This window comes from Castanea sativa, chromosome 8 (assembly GCF_040712315.1).
Source record: "Castanea sativa cultivar Marrone di Chiusa Pesio chromosome 8, ASM4071231v1".
Taxonomy (NCBI): Eukaryota; Viridiplantae; Streptophyta; class Magnoliopsida; order Fagales; family Fagaceae; genus Castanea; species Castanea sativa.
Genome location: NC_134020.1, coordinates 25,186,795 through 25,208,505, shown reverse-complemented (window position 1 = coordinate 25,208,505; position 21,711 = coordinate 25,186,795). Strand labels below are relative to the sequence as shown.

Here is a 21,711-nt window from a genome sequence, read left to right as displayed (position 1 = left end):
CCAAACCCATGGCTGTAAACCCACAGTGAGCAAATCCCAGATTTACGTCAGTAAACTCAGACCCACGGCAAGCACACCCTGATTTCGTTCAACCACCCAATTGCCACTCCAAAACCCATTCCAAAAATCTAACACAAACCAACACCGATCCATATTGCCGCCGTCAACTAGAGAGAGAGAAACCAAGCCACGTTGCCGCCGTCAGACAGGCCGATCTACCGTGGTGTGGTGGCTATGGGTTTTGGGTTTACATTTGCAATATGCCCGGGCTGTGGATGCTCTAAGAACTCAGCTCTGTTAAAACAGTAATACCTCAAAACTGTGCATCAAAAATTCCTGTCTTGAAGGGTTGTGATGAATGTCTCAGACCATTTTTGCTTTTCAGATTCAGGAACAACAGACTCATCCATGAAAGCAATCCATATAAGCCCCCGGGACCAGACAGAACCCAATTTATCTTTTCAGGTGGGCTGGCAGAAGTACTAACCCCCCTAATAGAATTATTTTTCTTCCGAGAAGCAGATTTTTTTGAAGGCTGCAAAAGGCACAAATTTCTTTTACAGAATAAAATAATACAACGGCAACAGAATTTTTGTTTTACCATAATTAATCCTCAAACTCACTGTTGAACTATTGCTCAGTTTCAACGCCTTGAGTGTGACTGTATCTTCTTCATCTTCTAGGTCCTCGCTAACAATGTCCAGAGAATGTATATCACTGGAAATATTTTTTTTCCGTAAACCACAATATTGTGAAGTCTGGAAAAGAAGCACAGATAGACGTAGTTATGAATTGAAGAAGTGAAAGTAAATTCTTGTTTAAACAGTAACAATAACTAAACCCATACTAACCTGATCGCCTGGTTTCAATGCCCTGGGCATTGCTGTATTTTTATTTGATTGTGTTAGGTACCTCTCAACTGCTACTAAAGAACGAAACCGCTGCCCAGTCCCTGGCTCAATATAATACTGCATAAAAAGATAACATTTTCCATTTTCATGATTGAAGAAGTATGCTTATTAATGAAAGGTATTATGGACAAAGTAGCTGTGAAACCTCTGAGTGCAAGCAAGAAGAGGAAGGTATGCTGGAACCAAACTTATACAGTTTCCTTTCAGGACAATGGATCATCCAAAAGTACAATATGCCATGGACTTTGGAGGAATACATGTAATAACTGTTCAATATAAAATAATTGGATAAACAATGCATGTTAGCATAAGAAGGCAACCGCGGTATCCTCCCTCAACTATCTAAAGGCCCAGAACAGGATTTATTAGAAACTCATCATTAGCAAGAATATTTTATTATATAGGGATAACAATTCCTTTACTGGGGAAAACCTTAGAGCATCAGTATTCATTTATCCCAATTCTATTCTATTTTACCATCTAAAAAGCTACTTTATCAATTATACAATACAATTTTACAATACTTCCACATCCAAACTTATATTTTCCTATTCTATTCATTAAAATAATATTTTTACACAATAAAATAATATATTCCACAACATTATTTCTACACAATCACCACCATTGCTGCACCACACACACCTGACACCACCACCACCACCACCACCAACCCATAATCTATCGTCAACACAAAAAAAAAAAAAACACACACACACACACACACAGCAACCCACAATCCATCGGCAACACCAAAAAAAAAAAAAAAACCAGACCATCAAACCCTCTCCGATCATCAACACCACAAAAAAAAAAAAAAAAAAAATAGCAACCCATGGTGAATCCCATGCCACTGCACCACCAAACCCACGCCGCTACACCTACTGCCCAAGTCGTTGCACCACTTGACCAACGTCGCTGCATCCACTAACCACGCTGTAGCCCACCAAAATCACACCTATTGAAATCAACCCACCACCACCCACCAACCCAAAACCCATTCCCACACAGATCACAACCCACCGCGATCTCCATTGCTAACCAAACCCAGCCCAGCCGACCGAGACGCCGATCCAAACCCAGCCCGCCGCGATTTCCCACATTTTGTTGACCCACGCCGATCCGAACCCAGCCCATCGATCGACGCCGATCCGAACCCAGCCCATCGATCGACGCCAATCCAACCTCCAAAATCCAAAACCCAGCACTGGTGCAAGCTTCGAGCGAGAGAGATGTAAGAGAGGGAGTGAGGAGGGAGGAGCTGTTGTGAGAGAGAGAGTGAGGAACTGAGAGTTAGAATGAGAGAGAGAGAGATGAAAGACCATAGAGAGAGAAAACTTTAAGTATAAAATATTAATATCTTTTTTTGTCATTAAGCTACAGTGCGGTTCTACATTTAGAACTGCACTGTAGCTCTATTGTAATTTTTTTTTTTTTTTTACAATCTTTACTTTTTACAACATTCAATGGAAGGAGCATTAGGGCCTAAATGGATTTTTTATGCTAAAATTTGGAATTTAGCCCTTTTGATGGTGATGCTCTTAAAATTTCGGAAATGGCATCACTTTCTTATCTTAAGCCCAATGTCATTGTACTTGACACTAGAGATTACAACCCAGGATAAATAAAGAGGTATTTAAACCTTATCTTATATTCATTTTTTTTTAAAACGAAACAGAAAACAGTGGTAAGCAAAACAGCAGTTTTTTACTACACTTTTTTTCCCTGGGGTCTATTGGAAGTCAAGTCAGGCACAAATCTAGATCCAAATTGTTCACATTCATTTGCATAATTTGAGATATTCCCAGCAAATTTTTTTCATCACTAGACACTTTAAGCAAACAAGAGTTTTTTCAATGCCAATACTAAATTCCCCTCAAATTGTCATATAAGATCAGTGAAAAGTGAAGTGACCAAAAATTTAACCCATATCAAGAATTCTGTAGTGACAAAATTACAACATATATATAAAGCATTTTGCTAAGACATAAAGCATACCATTTACCTTATAGATAAATAAGTGTACATTAATACATACATAAAAGTACCTTGTTAACGATACCAGCATAGTTGGCATTGCTAGGGGGCTTTTCTTCAATGACCCAATCATCAGGCAGCCTAAAGTGTGAGGAGCTCTTGATGGTGCGGACCACGATTTGCGTCTGCAGCAGCTTCAGCATTATTAGTGAGGAACTTACCTTCATAATTTGGGCACTTTAGCCTTTCTGTTTTTACCAATCTTTCCCCCGCCCCCCCCCCCCCCAACCCCCAAAATAATAATAATAATAATAATCTATCTGACTTCAAAAAATGTTTGAACTTGCTAATCCCCCACACCCTAACTGCTATGGGTGCCTAGGGATTGAAAGGAACTCGGTTAATGTTCGAACAATTTTAATCTGTTTTAGAGTTCATGCCCTTCAATTATGCTCCCCAGTTCTAGCCATTAAGCTTAACAGTAGAAATTCGAATGCATAACATGAACAGACTTACCTTATAATCATATTAAAATGGGTAAAACCCTAAGAGCAACCACATCAGCTCGTGTAAAAATTTTGTCTATTTTACACAAAAAACCTCATTCTAAAATTTTACACATTCATTTTTACAAATCACTCACATCAATTCATTATTCTACTACATCTATTAATTAAATAATCAATTTTCTCACCATTTTTTATTATTTATCTCAACGGCCGGATCTTATACGCGCGCACTCTCTTCTCCTTCTGTTCATTTCTGATTCATCTCTCTCTCTCTCTCTCTCTCTCTCTCTCTCTCTACCCATTTCAGATCAACCCTCCATCTCGATCAACTCTCTGATCCACGAGCTCTGTCCTCTATTTCTCAATTTGACCGAGCTCCGATCCTCTGTTTCTCGACCTGATCCAGCTCCGATCCGATCCATCTCCGTCCTCTGTTTCTCGATCCGATCCAGCTCCGTCCTCTGTTTCTCGACCCGATCCAGCTTCAATCCATCTCTGTCCTCTGTTTCTCGATCCGATCTAGCTCTGTCCTCTGTTTCTCGATCCAATCCAGCTCCGATCCAATCCGAGCTCCGTCCTTTGTTTCTGGGTTGAGGCAAAGCGAGTTTTCTGGGTTTCTTTGAATTTGGTTTCTGTTTTTGTTTATTTTGGGTTGATTTTTTTGTTGATTTTAGTTTAATTTTATGTTGATTTTTGGGTCAATTTTGTGTTATAAGGTGTTGTGATTGCTTGTGGTGGTGATGGTGGGTGTTGCTAGGTTGCGGAGGTGGGTGGTGCTGTTGCAGTGGTGGGTGGTGTTGTTGTGGTGGTGGTTGGACAATGGTCGATGCTCGGTGGTTGATGGGTTTTTTCCCGTTCAGAGGAAGAGGGAGAGGGAGAGAGACAGAGGCAGAGAGAGAGAAGTCAGATGGAGAAAGAAGAGAGGTGAGAGAAAAAAATATAAAATAATATTTTACACCGCTACAGTAACCGTGTATATTTACACGGTACTGTAGCAATTTTGAACAAAAATGTAAAATATAGACAATTATGCACGAGCTGATGTGGGTTGTTTTTGATAAAAAAAAAAATGTGTAAATTTGAGCATTTCTTTTATTATACACACTTATACACCAACTGATGCAATTGCTCTAAGGCCTAATCTAGGGACCATCTTTCAAAGCAAGGGAATCACATCACAAGAGACCATTCAAATGGGCCAAATAATTAATTTGTGTTACCTTCCACGGAAAAAGAAGAAAGAAACAAGATAACAGGGAGAGTTAGCTGCTTCTGACTATATTTTGGAAAAATGGGTCCAGTGCTTAGAAACATCAAATCAAGTTACATATCAACATATTAGATGTATTGAATGAAACTCATTCTATGGTGAGTCACAAGTTTATTATTGTTTATGATCATGATAGACCCCTCAAGCTATCCTGCCCTTTCAAACAAATTCCCTGCCTACACCACCACACTAAATAGCTCTAGTAAAATTTAGTAATTAGTATAGCACAAGAGCGGGTTACGGATTTAAGAAAAAGTAGGAAGCATCTCCTCTCCCTCCCTAAGAAAGGGGTGAAGCATGAATTCAAATTTTCAATCTTGTATGGGTGTGTAAGTCATATAATTATCAAAAAAAAAAAAAAAAATCTTTTTTCACCAACAATTCCCTTGGCTTGTAATATACTTAAGAGAATGTTAAAAGAAACAAAAGAAGTAAGCCCCATCATCATGTACTTGATATGCTAAACTAATGATCAAATATAGTTTTTTTTTTTCCTCGATAGAAAGATGAGCATGCACATTTCCTGCATTTACAATAGTGATTTTTTTTGTCTGGAGTGAGCAAATTTCAACCAAAAGTTCAAAAAATAAAAACCCACAAGATCCTCAAAGCAACAAATCAACCGAATTCGAGGTCCTTTTATTATCAGAATTCTTGTTTATCCATATCTGCCAAGTAAAGTAACTTTTAGAACTCACAGTATTTTCATTTCCTGCTTTCACTGTCTCAGGTGTAGGTGTATATTGATTCTCTTCTGTTAGATATCTCTTAACAGCTATCAGAGAACGAAACATCCGTCCAGTCCTAGGCTCATAAATATACTGCGCAATATCAGATGCATTATCAATTTTAGTTAAAGAACTTCCAAAGAAAACAGCCCTAATATTCAACTTTCAAAATTAAGAAACACGTTCCTATCCCCAAGGGACTGGATGGACCAGGGGAGAGGGATGATAACAATGACCAGAGTTGCAAAAATCTCATTTTAGAGAGAGAGAGAGTGAGAGAGAGAGAGGAAAAAAACGCATGCAGATTTAGGTTGTCATGATATCTGCAGGTTCTATATCATTGCAGGCAGCTAAAAAATAACACCATCTGATATATGGCAGAAGAACCGTCATCACAGCGGATGCCTTGTTCAAACAACATGGGTCTTAAAAGTTGTTTTTGAAAGAAAATAACAACTAGAATATCAGGAGTATGTTCAAATGGGCGACACACCCTTCCACCATCTCAACCTTTGCATTTGTATTGCTAAATCTTTTAGCTTTCCTTTCTTTCTTTTGTTTCTTTCTATTTTTCAAATCTCTTCCTGTATATGCTTTTCCAATTTTAATAAATTACAATTCTTATCATTAAGAGAAAAAAAGTTAAAATTACTACGCACCTAAAGGATCTTGAACCTACAACTTCACCTCCATCCCATAATTATGAGAGAAGGAAGTACCAATTGAGCTGACGATGAGTACTGTTAGATTTATAATACCTCAATAATTTAATATGTTAAATGAAATCCGGATGATGTACCACTTAAAAAAAATAATCATAAAGATGTGGCAATGAATTAAAAAGAATTGGTTCTGGCAAAAGTTGAATGCAAGCACTTTCTAATATACAAAAATATAATGCACTTTTGTAATGATGATGTTGATGATAATATACAAATAACATACACAACAACAATTTTCAACCAGTATTTATATCTCTTGTGCTTTCATTGCAATTTTAAAAATAAAAAAATCTACGAGTAATTGGGCTCTTAAGTCTTAACATAGAAAAAGGTATTTTCCAGTATCTATGATGGACTAATTTTGGGAATACTCAAATATATGGTAAACTTCTATCAATGTTGTTAGAAGCATGCTTAGGCTTGCTTAAAGCTTAAAGCTCAAAGCTCGAAGCCCCAAGGTTTGAGTGCTTCGCTTCACTTTTTGGTGCTTTGGGAAGAAGCAGAAAGCACGCCCACTTTCTTATTTTATTACTAAAAAAGATACAAATCATTAAAATTAATTGCTTGATCTTGAAGGAAATGACTTGGACCATAATTTACTATACAACCACTACTCTTTAGGTGGTGTATTACATAATTTAAAAAAAAAATTAAATGTCAAAAGACACAAACAAGACTAATTTACTACTCTTGTGCCTTTTGGTCTCCGATTTTTAGATGTATCTTGATTGAACCATATACATCATTTGATATAACTATCATGGTTATGTATTATTATATTATTGTACATTGTTAATTGTTTTCAATTAACTGTATAAATATATAAAATTCAAACTTGAAAACATCACACAATTGTACTTACCTAAAAGGTAAAATGCACAAATTTTGAGTTTTGACATAAATTTTTACTATATGTTAAGTTATTAAATTTCATAATTGAAAAATGCGCACTTTCACTTCAATCAGGCGTGCGCTTGCACTTTGCTCTATAACAAGAGACCTACATATGCGCACGTGTTTACTAGCATTGCTTCTATTCAATAACAAAATTTCATTCATTGTTCAATTAAAATCAGCAAAAGGATCTAACAATATGAAGCAAGAAATTAACATTAGCTAAAACCCTACTAAAATATCCCAAATACACTCAATCAATATGCATGTTAATCATACCATGCATACATCATTAACAATGTCAAGCAATTCCAACAAGCACAAAGCTAAATAAACCCTATATATTAATTAAAAAAAAAATGTGTGAGAGAATACCTTGTCAACACAGCCAGGGGAGGCGGTGTTATTGCGATGGGTCTTAAACTCAACAAACCAATCATCGGGAAGTTTGAAGGGTGACGTGGAGACAATCTGAAATTCCCTTTTCATAGTATCTGATTCTGATTCGGGTGGGCTTAGCATTTGCAATGGAGTCAGCGTCAACGATGACGATTTGCCCCTCATTTTGGGGGAATGCTGTCACTTTAGCTGCCCAAGCGTGGCTGTCATCATTTCCATCTCTTCTAAAAAGGAATAATCCGAGACTTTGAGAGTAGTGGTGTCAATATTCGACCCAACCTGAGAACACGACCCGAACACGACACGGGTTTTTTCGGGTGAAGGTTGGGCCTTAATGGGTTTGGGCCATAAACAGGTCAACCTGAAAGCAACGCGATAAGAAACGTGTCATAAGAGAGTCAACCCGCGTAACTCGCAATAGACATGTTTGACACACCAATTTATTTGTGTCAACCCGAAATGACCTACTTAACACAACCCGTTTAAATCGTATAAAAAATAAATATTTATTTTATTTTAGATTTGTCAAATATCTTTTATATCCAACATATATTTTAAATTTAAAAAGAAAAGTGAGTAACTACAAAAATTTATAAGCGACATAATTGGAAATTGAAACTTTACAGACCCTAAAACTACTAATACCTTTTTTTTTTTTTGGCATAGAACTTGCACAAATGAAATTGGATGAGCTCGTGGAAGATGTTATGAATTTGGACATCAACAAAGAATCTATGGATGATAATCGTGCTTATAGTTAGGATTAGTCTACTGTTTGCTCAAATTCTGTTAATATTGATACTTTGCATTTGGCGAGTTCCAAGGATATTATATTTTTGTTGAACTATATTATTTTATTTTTGTTAAACTTTGTTATTTTGAATTTGGGTTGAAGTGTATACACTTCTTTTGGAGTGTAAAGAATTTATTTATAAATGAATGTTATATTTTTGTTGAACTATATTATTTTGAATATGGGTTAAAGACTTGAAATGTATGCATTGCTTTTTGGGATGAAAAAAAAATATTTGTAGATGGATGTTATATTCAATATTATGCAGGTTGAAATGGGTTGTGTTACATTTGTGTCAACCCAACACGACTTGCTTATTAAAGGTGTCAAATGAGTTGGGTCAGGTCAACCCGCCTTATTAACAAGTCGGGTTAGAGTTGAAGGATCATGACACGATTATTAAATGGGTCAGGTTAGGGTTGAGCCATTTAGTCGAATACCCCTACCTCAACACGACACGAACCTGACACGCTAACTTGAATTAACATCCCTATTCGAGAGTGTCAATGAGTGTGTAAGTAAGTGTGTCACTGATACTATATTTGTTAATTCAGGTCTCCATGAAAAACTGTGATTTCAAGAATTGAAACGGTGTTGTCTTGACTACTGTCCTCCTTAATAAAAAGCCTTTATTTATACCCCTAATAAAACAAAACCATTTCACATATTTTTTGAATAAAGGAATGGTGATTAATACCCAAAAAAAAAAATAGTTTAAGAAATATATTTGATTTTTTTAGAGTAAAATACAAAAATTACTTCTGAAGTCTAGTTTAGCGCTCGTTTGATCTAGCGTTTTTGGGCAAAAAGCCACTGTAGTATTTTTAAACCGTGAATTTTAGTGAAATAAAAAGTTTGGAATAAGGAACTTTCAAATGATGTAAGTGTTTTTTGTGCTTATAGATCAAATTGAATATTTAAAAAAAAAAAAAATCTTGATCCTCGTCCAAACCTTTTACTAGCATGTCATCTACATAAACTTCTACATTCCATCCGATCTGCGGACGAAACATATGGTTAACCAGCCTTTGGTAAGTTGCCCCCGCGTTCTTTAAACTGAAGGACATTACCTTGTAGCAAAACAACCCCTGACTAGTAATGAAGGAAGTCTTTTCTTGATCCACCTCGTCCATGCTTATTTGATTGTAGCCTGAGAATGCGTCCATAAAACTTAGCAGTTTATGACCCGTTGTCGAATCCACCAGTTGGTCAATGCGTGGAAATAGATAGCTATCCTTGGGGCAAGCCTTGTTCAAATCAGTGAAGTCCACACAGATCCTCCATTTGCCATTAGCCTTCTTGTCCATAATCACATTAGCCAACCAGTCCGGGTAATAAACTTCACGGATGAATTTTGCCATGATCAACTTCTGGACTTCTTCTTTAATGGCGTTTTCTCGTTTAGGAGCAAAAATTCTTTTCTTTTAACGTATAGGCTTGGAGGAACGATACACGTTTAGACGATGGGTAATAACACTTGGGTCAATACCTGGCATGTCCTCGTGACTCCATGCAAACACATCAAGGCTCTTCTTTAAAACTGGACCAGGTTTAGCTTCCACTCTTTTTCCATGCTTGCCCCAATCCTAGTAAACTTCTCGGGGTTGCTCTCGTCCAAAGGAATGTCTTCCAGCACTTCTGTGGGCTCCGTGGTAATCCTTCTCTCGTCTATGCTCATTATTTGTACATGCTCGCCCATAGCCAACATGGCTAGATAGCACTCTCTGGCAGCTAATTGGTCTCCTTGTACTTGACCTACTCCATACTCAGTTGGGAACTTGACTGACAAATAGTAGGTAGATGTTACTGCCTTCCAACTATTTAAAGTCAGTTTTCTAATGATAGCATTGTATGACAATGAACAGTTAACAATAAGGAAGTTTACTTCTTTGGTTATCTGTTGTGGATATGCTCCGACCACCACAGGTAATGTAATGGTACCTATGGACTACATTTTCATTCCTCCAAATCCTACCAAGGATGAGTTTACGGGACAAAGCTGATCTTGTCCAAGCCTCATTTGTTGGAAGACGGGGTAATATAAGATGTCCGCTAAACTCCCATTGTCTACCAACACCCTTTTAGTCGTATAATCAACAATGAGCAAGGTAATGACAATCGTGTTGTCATGTGGGTGGTAAACCCTTTCATCATCCTCGTCTGTGAACATAATGGCTTGCTCGTTAGCTCCCCTCGTCCTTGGAGATCATCTAGACAGTTGGACGTTTTGCACCACCTTTAGGTATGTCTTCTTTGACTTGGTAGATTGACTTGTCGAGGTTCCCCCTATAATAACTCTTATTTCTCCAAGTAGGGGTCGTGACGATTCTTCCACCTTTGCCTTTCTCATCTTGTAGTCTTGTCCAAGAAAATTTCTCAATTTTCGTTGCTTGATGAAATTCTTTATCTGCTACTTCAAATCAAAACACTCATCTGTATCATGCCCATGATCTCTATGGAGGAGACAATACTTGTTCCTATTTCGCTTGTTAGGATCTCCTTTCATTTTCTCTGGCCACTTCAAGGATGGGTCATCCTTGATTTGCATAAGTACTTGCTCAAGTGGCATATTCAGGGGCATGTATTACTGACCCCTTGCTTAAGAACTTGCTTTCTTGTTATCTTTGTCTTTTTTCTCTCCTACCTGAGCCTTCTTTGGATGAGGACCTTGCTCAAGATGGCGCGGGAGATCCGCTTCTATGCGCTCTGCTCTCTTCTTTTTCTTGGCTATGATTGTATCCTCTGCATTCATGAAGTTTTGGGCCAAATGGACGAGTTCAGCCATGGTTTGTGGCTCTAGCTCATAAAGCTTATGAATGAATAAATAGGAGTTAACTCCATTATGGAAGGCTGCCAATAACAACTTGTCATCCATCATCAGGGCTTCCCTGTTGAATCGGGTAGTGAAGAATCGCAAGCTTTCATTCTCCCCTTGCTCTATGGTTAACAGGCTAGACAAGAAGAGCTTGTGCCGTTACCCTCCAATGAAATTGTTGACGAACAACTTACTCAATTCTTTGAACGAGTCCATAGTGTTTGGAGGTATCTTACTGAACCACACCTATGATGGCCCCTTGAGGGTGGTACGGAAAGCCCTACATATAATCTCATCTTGAACCCCCTAGAGGGGCATAGTAGTCTTGAAGGTGGCAATATGATCATATGGGTCGCACGTTCCATCATATGAATCCAAAGAAGACATCTTGAACTTTGGAGGCAAGGGATGACTGTTGATGAAGGTAGTGAAAAAGGAGTCTGTTCAATGACCTAAATCATCTACGGGATTCGCCCTTCTTATATTCTCCCTCATTTCGTCCATAGCCTTCCTCATCTGGTCCATCTCCCTTTCCAAGTGTGGTACCCTCTATGAAGTGGTTCCCCTCGACTGGTTCTCAAGCTCAACATTTTCTCCTCTATCTTCTTGACTCTGGGCTTGTCCTCCCACGTGTCTTTCATGGTGCTGCCTCCTTAGACCAATCTCCTTAGTCAACTCTTGATTCTGACGGGTTAATTCTGCCATGGCGGCTGCCATGGACTGTATGTGTTGGGTGGAAGGCGATTGCATGATAGGTGCTAACTAACAGTCACAGTGAGAATTACTAGAAGCATCCCTACTCTCTTGGTGGCCTGGGCTAGTGGCCCTTGATCTTGTTTGAACCATATAGCCTTTTTGTCGATGAAAGTTAAATTATAAAACACAAAATTTCTACTTCCCATAGACGGCGCCAACTGATGATGAAAAAGAAAATCAGTAGGCTGGATGTCCCAGGCTTCAAAGGGCCAGTGATTGTTTGGAAGGCCTGAAAAGAATAACACATAATCAAAGGTGACCGGGGTGGACCGGCCAATAATCCTCTGATGCTAAAGTTAGTCTCTCTCTTAAATTCTAGAGTTCCAACTTTTCAAGAATTGTAAAAACTTACCATCGTTTGATGTGAGTGAGTGTTTATATAGTGTGTTCTTGAAGCGGTTACCTGTATTGTAACTTCTCCTATGTTTGAGGAGGTCAGAGGATTCAAGGTTAATTTCCACAACCACTATAGGAGTAAGAATATTTTATCTTTTCCTATAACTATCATTGGAAGTTAATTCATGCCTTGAAATAATGACATGTGGTTCAATTTACTGAATCCCATATTTAAAACCTCCATGCAATTTTCCAAGTGTCAGGGGTCGTCTAGAGACTTGACCCATGGATGAGCCGTGTGCCCTTAGACGACCGTCCTATTAAGGACGTTTATTTTTACCAAACCTGGACGGCTCTTTTGGATGAGTCTGGAGTTGGTTCAATTCTCAAGGAACTTAACCCATGGACGAGCCGTGTGCCCATAGACGACCGTCCTATTAAGGACGTTTATTTTTACTAGACCTGGACGACTCTTTTGGACGAGTCTGGAGTTGGTTCTATTCTCAGTTCTCCATCAGTTATTATTTTTTAAAGGAACATCTTTTTTTATTATTTTTTTAATCAACATCAGTATTGGTACATGTGGACTTTGTAACCGACTTAAGTATTGCCCATATAGAGGTCTGTACACAATAGACTATCTTTTTCTTTTCTTTTCTTTTTTTTATTTTTTTTATGAGAATGTACACAATAAACCTTATAAAAAATAGGAACATCTTTATTTTTTATTTTTTACCAACATCAGTATTGTGCTCCACAGCAAAGCCCTCATCCCTTGCTATAAATACATATGTTCAGTGCAACATTTAGAAATATGAACCGTAGAGTTTTAGATGAGAATTGTCTCTATCCTTTATAATTTTTTGAGAGATATTTGGGATTTGGTTATTTTTTAGAGATATTTGGGATTTGGATTTTGATACCAATCCTTCTTTTGTGTATAGAATTTACTCTTCCGTTTTAGTATAGCCCCCCTCAAATAGTTCTCAGTTTAACAAGTACAATCTCTACACTATGCTATCTCATTCATGGTTCTTCTTTTTATATTTTTGTATTTGTATTGGAAAATTAATGTTATAGATGGCTGGAAAAAAATGGGAGGATTTGGAAAGGGATTGTTTGGTGAATATTTTTTCAAGAGTGGGCACGGAGTCACTTCTATATGACATTCCTCTTGTGTGCAAGTCATGGTATATAGCAAGCACTGATCCTTCATGCTGGAAAATTATTAATTTTCTAGAATTTGTTCGTCAGTTGCCTTTAGTGGATGAGTATTTGAAGCCAATAATCAATATTAGTCAAGGAAATGCTACTACGGTCATGCTTCCTACCTCGTGCTTAGACAAGGTGTTTAGATATTTAGCAGACGAGTGAGTTCTATAGACTTATGCCTTAATTATCTAAAAATGTTTGTTTTATCACATCCTCAACTGCTTGCAATGTATTATTGACTTTGTTTCATTTACTTTTACACACTCGATTCTACATGTACACAAACTATACAAGCTATAATATGCACCATATCACATTTTGGATCGGATGAAATAGGATGAATTGAGACAGTATTTTGATAATAACAAACAATAATTTTCTTCAATCTCAATTTCTAGGAATTTTTTATTTGTATAAAACTTTTATTTGTTTATATTTCATATTTATGATGAAATTTGTGAAAATTATTGTTAGTTATAATAATTTGGGGGAAGATACTGAACTCCCCTTGAATTTGAAAAATCTTTCAAGAGGGATCTTCATAATTTTCAGTATGAGTACTTTGTGATAGTAAAACATCGACTCTAAGACTTGAGACCCAATCACTTCAATTATTTGTGAGAAATTCCCTTCATTTTTTAATTAATTAATTATATATATAATAAACCTATCCTCTCTTGTTAAGAACACATAAATTGTTAGAGTTATCGTTTTTTATAAGATACTTAATGTCAAGAAAAGATCTTTTACCGGAAAGTTGAAATATGGGGTTTGGCTTCATGGATATGCGCATGGTTTAAGTGGTTACTTCTAAAAGGCTGGTTAGCAACGTTGTTCTGACTCACTAACAGTGGTATATTACAAATTGAGAATTTTCAAACTTAATTTGCATGATTTAAAAACATTAATTTACTTTTTTTTAACATATTTGCTGCTTCCCTAATCTTTTTAAGAGATAGGTCATGGTATGGAAGATTAGCCGATCTTGCTTATAGCCAGATATTGAAGAAACCATTTTCTTATTTCATTTTTATTTTCAGGTGCCCTGCGTTGAAGGCTTTATATTTGCCATCTGTGATGGGGAACTTTCATTCATTCGTTTTGCCAGAAATGATAAGTGGAAAAATCTAGAACTATTGAAACTTGTAGTACCGTATAGCACTAACATGGAAAAGAAACCAAAGATACTTGACGAAATCAGCCTTCACTGCAAGAATTTCTGTCATTTAGAGATTGATGCTGGGGCAGATATTGGGAGAGAAGCAGCGTCAGCCATTGTCACCTTTCTGCCAAATATAAAGCAATTGCATATAAGGAATGGACGCATTGATAGGAAGAATTTAGAGACAATTATGCAGGGTTGCAAGGAGCTTTATGGTTTGAATCTGATGACCAGTTGCTGAAGCTTGCTTCACATATTACTAATTTCCAGTACTCCATGTCAAATATAGCATGGATGACCCAAATGGTGTTGACTAAATTCAGGGAGGATTCGGCATGAGGCTTTTCTAATGACTATTTATAATTTTTTTTTTCTTTTTGGAGAAAGATTTATAATTTATTTCAAATTAAATATTTAATTTGTTTATGAATGTTTACTTTTTTTTTTTTTCTTTTTTTAATTAAGCAAAGTAATAAGCACTATACATATGAAGGCTTTCTTTATTTCAGTAAAAAGGAAATGTTTGTGAGGTACTATTTGGTTCCATACCTAGAATAATTATTAGGTACTCTCAAAGTACTATAAATGTGTACTCTCCCCTCTCTCATAATTGTGAGTCTCACTAATTAAATTTATAATGGGACCCATAATTTATATGAGAGGGGGGAATATGCATTTATAGAACTCCCGAAATATTCAATAATTTTCCCCCTTCCATATGGTCCCTTCTTGCAATCATTAACTCAAATGACACATTTGGTCTATTGTCATAATTTTTTTTTTTTTAATTTGGATAAATTTGTTTTAAAGACATAAATTAGTAGGAAAGTGTCTTATTTTGTAGATATTTTAAGTTGAGTTGGAAATATATATATATATATATATTTATCGGGTTGTCCTCAAGTTTATCCCCCCTTAAATCTAAGGTTTAGTGGTATTTCTGAATCACATAAAAGTCCAGTCTAAAGATAGAAATCCTCTTTTATATATATATTTCCAAATTTCTTTTATAAAATTAAACAAATATATACTCTTCCACCAAAAGTGATTGGTTGTGAATTTGAGTTTGGGAATCAACCTCTCCAATAAATTGAGGATAGGTGACTTCTCTCGCAATCTTTTACATATGACCACTCACATGTGAGATGAGGGTTTTTTTTTTCCTCCTTCAAAATTTTGCATTCATCCCAACTCAAGGGATAAATGGAATCACACTATCAGAGGACACCAAAAATTAATGGGCCACTCATTCAAACAACTACTTTGGAAGACTTACATAAATAAATCACATTATTGGAGTGTACCTATATCATGCCAGCCTAAGTTTCTTAATGCTTAAATTTGGAACTCACAAAATACCTAAGAAAATGAAAATAGAGAAATTCTTCGGATTTTTCACTCAAATCCATAAAGTGTAGGAATTTTTATAAGAGCTTGGCCTATCTATCTTATCCTAGACCTCATGTTTCAATTAATGCATGCTAGAAGATAGTGGTTAACTCTTATGGGGAGTTTGGTTTGCTATGATGTACCCTTAATGTGATGCACATTACGATGATATGACATTAAGTTTTTTGGTTTATTTTATTTTTTCTAACATTACCATAATCTAAAATTATAAAATATATCACATCACATTAACCTCATCACATTCCTAAATAATTTAATGTTGTATTTTTATATTGAGATTATATTAATATAATATTACGGCATAATGTAACATCACTTTGAACCAAACGCCCCCTTAATGTTTTATTCTCAATTTCAGTTGGCTTCTGAGATAACAAAATTGGATTGCAAACATTGATTATCAAGCATGCATAGGAAGGAGTGGATCTACTGTGTTTTCCATGAGAGAAAAGAAACATACTAGGGGAGCAAACAGGGGAGGGAGAGAGCATGCTTCGTTTGAAGAGAGATGAAAGAGAGTCGATTTGGTTTTTTTGGGAGAGTTGATTTGTTTTCTTTTTTATAAAATAAAATGTTAAAATTTAAAGAAAAATATGGCAGATGTTGAAATTTGTGGATCAACAAAAAGCCAGATTTCTATTATATAGTATTTATATATTAGTGCATTTTTTCACCCTTATACGGTTTTACCTTATATTTAGGAGATGTGTTCTTAGAAATAAATAATTACATCTCATTAAGTAAAACCTTCATTTTTTTCCATTTAGAAAATTAGAGATGTATACTATTATGTTTGTTTCGGTGATAATATTTTCTAGAAAACAAGTCATTTTTATTTTTTTTATGTTTAGTAGTAACCTTAAATGAGTTAAAAAATAATATTCTAACTTTCCTTATTTAGCTTACTATGAGATAAAGTTGTTTTCCAAAAAAGAAAAAAAAAAAAATGGAAAACAATCTCTAAAAATAAGTTATACTTTTTCTGTTGACCAAAGAAATTTTTTCTTTTAATTCATTTTTTTTTAATACTACCAAAAACTAGAAAATACGGAAAACTATATTTTTATAAGGTTTTCCATCAAAACAAATAGAGCCTACACTATGTATTCATTTATTTAAATAACAAATTTGACAAATGTGTATTTCATAGTTATGAGTTAAAAATCCTTTAAATTCTTTATATTTTTATTAAATTAACTAGAATATTTTTAGACATATAAAGACTTGATGTAAATATTTTTGTTATATGTAAGAAAAATATCATTTGTTAAATTAAAATTACAAATATTTATTTAAAAAATTACAAAAATACTTTATGTGTGTGTGTGTGTGTAGTTTGAGTGTTTGTAGATATAAAGACTTGGCTCTGTCACTGCTTGTCCTGATTATTTTTCCCATCTTCCTTAACTATAACATGATGGAATGAGTGGAGTTATTAGAGCATCAGTACTCTGTTTTGCATATGCTATATTTTAGCATTAAAGCACAACAATAGCCCATTAAGCAGTCTTGCAATTGTGCTATAGTATTATCCTAAATTTATGATGGTACTATAGTTCACTTGCAAAATTAAAATAATATTTTTTATTCATTCACCTCAAAAGCATCTCCTCTTTCTATCTCTCCTCGATCACCGCAAAATTTAAATAATGTGTTTTCTTGTTTTGGATTGTATATTTTAGTGTAAATATATTATTTTAATGTGTTGTATAGGAATATAAAAGTTGGGATGTTGAATGTGTTGTAAAATGGTTTGATATAATAAATAAAACAGCCTTTGAGATGTTAAAATGAGATATTTTGTAGAAACCAAATGTTAATGCTCTTAATAATATAATTATGTTGTGCCCATAACTTTAGAACATGGGTTGGTGGGAAAAGATGACTTGCTATAGAATCAAATTTTCCTTAATTAAACGATACCTTCACCACTCACTAGTTGTCTAAAGGATTGAATGATCATATCATCGCGGTTGTTAATTAATGGTAATTAATTAGGTGACAGACGAGTTTTAGCTATCAGTTTCCCCCCTTTCTACAATCATCCAAATAGATGGTTTAGATGGTCAGTGGATCGTCAAGAATCAAAGATAGCTTGGTCACCCCAGATGTCTCAATTAATCAGTTTATGAACAAGAATGAAAGGAATATGAGTAGAAAACTCCCAATAAAGAGCTACATGACTTTGTTTTGTCAAACCAAGGATATTAGGCATGGGCTAGCTAGCAATTTAACAAAATTACTAGCCCATGCCTAATATATATATATTTTTCCTCACCTAAGCTATTTTAGAAGTGTATCACTCCTCCATAGCACACTGCCTAATTCGGATCCACCAGCTGCAAACCATTCCAAAAAGATAACTCATTGCTGCACATAAAATTACACAATTGGTTGTAACTTAAAGCTACAATTTTACTCAATATCTTTTTATTAGAAGTGAATTTTGACAAATCCACAATTGGATTACATTTTCTTCTTATATCTTCTATACTTGTAAAATATCTAGAAAATTAAAAATCAATACCTATGTCATCAATAAATTTTTTAAATTGCAAGTTTTTGTAATTTAAAATTATGCATAAAATATAAACTTATAGATCATATAGTAAATAATATCCAATTGACACAAAATTTGACATAAGTATTAAAGACGTAAAGAACATGCAATCTAACAGATAGATTTTCAAAATATGTAGTAATATCAATTTTTTTAATGAAAGTTGTAAACTTAGGTTATAACTAATTTTATAGCTAGTAACTAAATTTTGTAGCTAAACCAATTATTGGTCATAAAGTGAGACTTACAAGGATAGAAAGTATCGACCATCCTTCACTCTTACATCTTGCTCCACGTTAAGTCGAATTTGAAAAAAATAATGATTTCAAGAATAGTTCTAAAAAATCAAGAGCATTTAAAACAAAAAATAGGTTGAATTTGACAATTATGAATTTCGCGCCCAAATTTGCATGGCATTGTATACAATTGGCCGTAGCCACCATGAAAAAACAGGGACATTAAATAGAATTGGGTATTTCATTGATTGAGAGAATGAATTACAATGAGAGTGAATGACTTACAATGAAAATGAACATAATGAATATAATCTACATGATCCCTTTTCTAAATACAAAAGGAAAATAACTAACTATGCAAATTGGTGCCAAAACCGTTATTTGAAAACTCCAGAAGATGTACACGTGGCAAGCCTAAGTAACTAACTCCTGGATTAGTGGAATTAACTGCCTCAACGTTTTTGGATGAAGAACTCATGATGTGACATGGATTCAAGCAGTTCCAAGAGTGTTGAGTTAATCATGTCCTCTGTTGCAAGCTTCGTGGCTTGAGCAGTGCACACCTCATCAGCAAATGCTACATTGCTTGCTGCTCTCGTGGCCTATCCAATGCACTTAAATCAGCAACAGCTACACTGCCTGCTGCTCTTGTGGCTGAGCTAGAGCATCTTTCACTAACACTTGCTACACCATTAGCTAGCGGTGTGCAAGACTTCTTTGCATTCTTAACACTCTCCCTCAAGAGCATAGCTCTTGCCCTTTGATCTTTTACATCAGTATGAGGATATTCCACCTTAGAAGTAAAAATATTAATAACTCCTAATCTTTTGATCAACCTTAAGAAACTTTCCACTCCCAAGGCTTTGGTAAATACATCTGCCAATTGATTTTTAGTTGACACAGAGAAGGTTTTGAGTGTACCATCAGGAATCCTATTCCTCACAGTATGGTAGTCAGCTTCTATATGTTTTGATCTCTCATGAAACATTGGATTTGCTACTATATGAATTGCTGCCTGGTTGTCACGGTACATTAGGGCAGGCTTATCATGTTTGACATGTAAATCTTGTAGCAGATGCAAAATCCAAGTCAATTCACAGGTGGTTGTGGCCATGGCCCTATATTCAGCCTCTACACTAGACTGAGACACAATGTTTTATTTCTTAGACCTCCAATACACAATAGCCTATTAGAGACTTTCTTGCATCAGGGCACCCTGCCTAGTCAACATCACAGTATGCCTTTAAATGCAGATCAGATTCAATGGGAAAGAAAACTCCTTGACCAAGTGTTCCTTTTATGTACTGAAGTATTCTAGATGTTGCTTTCATATGTGGTGCTCTTGGTTGAGCCAAGAATTGGCTAAGTCTATGCACTGCATATGTTATATTTGGCCTGCTCAAAGTCAAGTACATAAGCTTCCCAATAAGCCTTTTGTACTGCCTGGATTGGAAAGTAAATCTCCACTGCCTTTAGATAACTTGAGTTACTGTTCCATTGGGCTTTGGACTGGTTTACATCCTGTCATACCAATTTCCTCAAGGACTTCCAAAGCATACTTCCTCTAGCTTAGACTGGTCCCATTCTTGTTTCTTGCAATTTCCAAACCCAAGAAATACTTTAGTGATCCCAAATCCTTAATACCAAACTTCTGATCCAAAACAGACTTGAGAGAAGCAACACAAGTGAGATCATTGCCAGTGATTACCATATCATCAACATATACAAGTATAGCAGTGATCAAAGATCCTTTGCTATGTACAAACAGAGAATGATCAGCTTGAGATTGAACAAACCCAAGCTCCTTTATTGTTGCTGACAGCTTAGTGTACCACTGTCGTGAAGCCTGTCTCAATCCATAAAGGGACTTAACCAATTTACACACCTAAGGAGCAGCCTTAGGGGCAGTAGAAGAGGCTGATACACACTCCCCCTTACTATGGAAACCAGGAGGCAATGTCATATAGACCTCTTCATCCAAATCCCCATGTAAAAAGGCATTATTGATGTCCAGTTGGTGCAAAGGCCACTGCCTGGCAGCAGCAAGAGCAAGCAAGGTCCTTACTGAAACAATTTTGGCAACTGGAGAAAAAGTCTCAAGGAAATCAAGCCCTTCCCTCTGAGTATATCCTTTAGCAACCAGCTTGGCTTTGAATCTCTCAACACTGCCATCAGAGTTTGACTTTATAGACCCATTTGCAGCCAATGGGGGTTTTACCAGGAGGCAAGGTAGTCACATCCCAAGTGTGATTAAGTTCAAGGGCTTGAATTTCTTTGTCCATGGCAGCCCTCCAAAGTGGATCCTGAACAACTTGGGAAAAAGTGGCAGGTTCTTTGGGACTTGAGCTAATTGCTAGCAAGTAAGAATGATAGCATGGCTTAAAATGAAAATAGGTAAGACATTGACCAAGGTCATAAGGAGCACTAGCTGTAATAGTAGTACAGGCATAGTCCTACAAATATACAGGAGGTCTGATATCTGTAGTGGACTTTCTTAGAAGCACTGGGGGCACTGAAGCAACTAGTGGAGAGGAAGAAGGCACCGGATCAAAAATAGACACCTGTATAGGACTAGAAGAAGAAATAGGAGGTGAAGGTAAAACATTAGAAATAGACTGAAGAGAAGAAGAAGGGGTATCAGAAATATCCAAGTAAGATGTATTAGAAATGCTGATAGGAGTAACAAAGTCATCAATATTAGCTGAACAAGAAATTGCAACATCAAAGGTAAGGAAAGGATCTGCAATAAGAGGTGAAACAGAAGAAAAAGGGAAAGAATGTTCATGAAAAACCACATCCCTAGATAGAAACACTCTATTGTTAGACAAATCAAGAACCTTATATCTTTTAACCCCAAAAGGATATCCCAAGAAAACACACCTAACAGCTCTAGGGGCAAATTTAGACCTATGATTAGAAAGGGTGGAAGCAAAGCATAAGCAACCAAAGACTCTCAAATGTGCATAGCTAGGTGGATGTCCAAACAATACCTCAAAAGGAATCTGATTTGACAAAGCAGAA

At 36.0% G+C, this 21,711-nt stretch overlaps 2 pseudogenes; one reads left to right on the top strand and one right to left on the bottom strand.

Annotated features, from left to right (window-relative positions):
- Nucleotides 1-326: 326 nt before the first annotated feature.
- Nucleotides 327-7,575, bottom strand: LOC142607255 (methyl-CpG-binding domain-containing protein 7-like; annotated as a pseudogene).
- A 5,615-nt stretch (nt 7,576-13,190) lies between these two features.
- On the top strand, nt 13,191-14,823 carry LOC142606075 (F-box/LRR-repeat protein At3g48880-like; annotated as a pseudogene).
- Nucleotides 14,824-21,711: the final 6,888 nt, after the last annotated feature.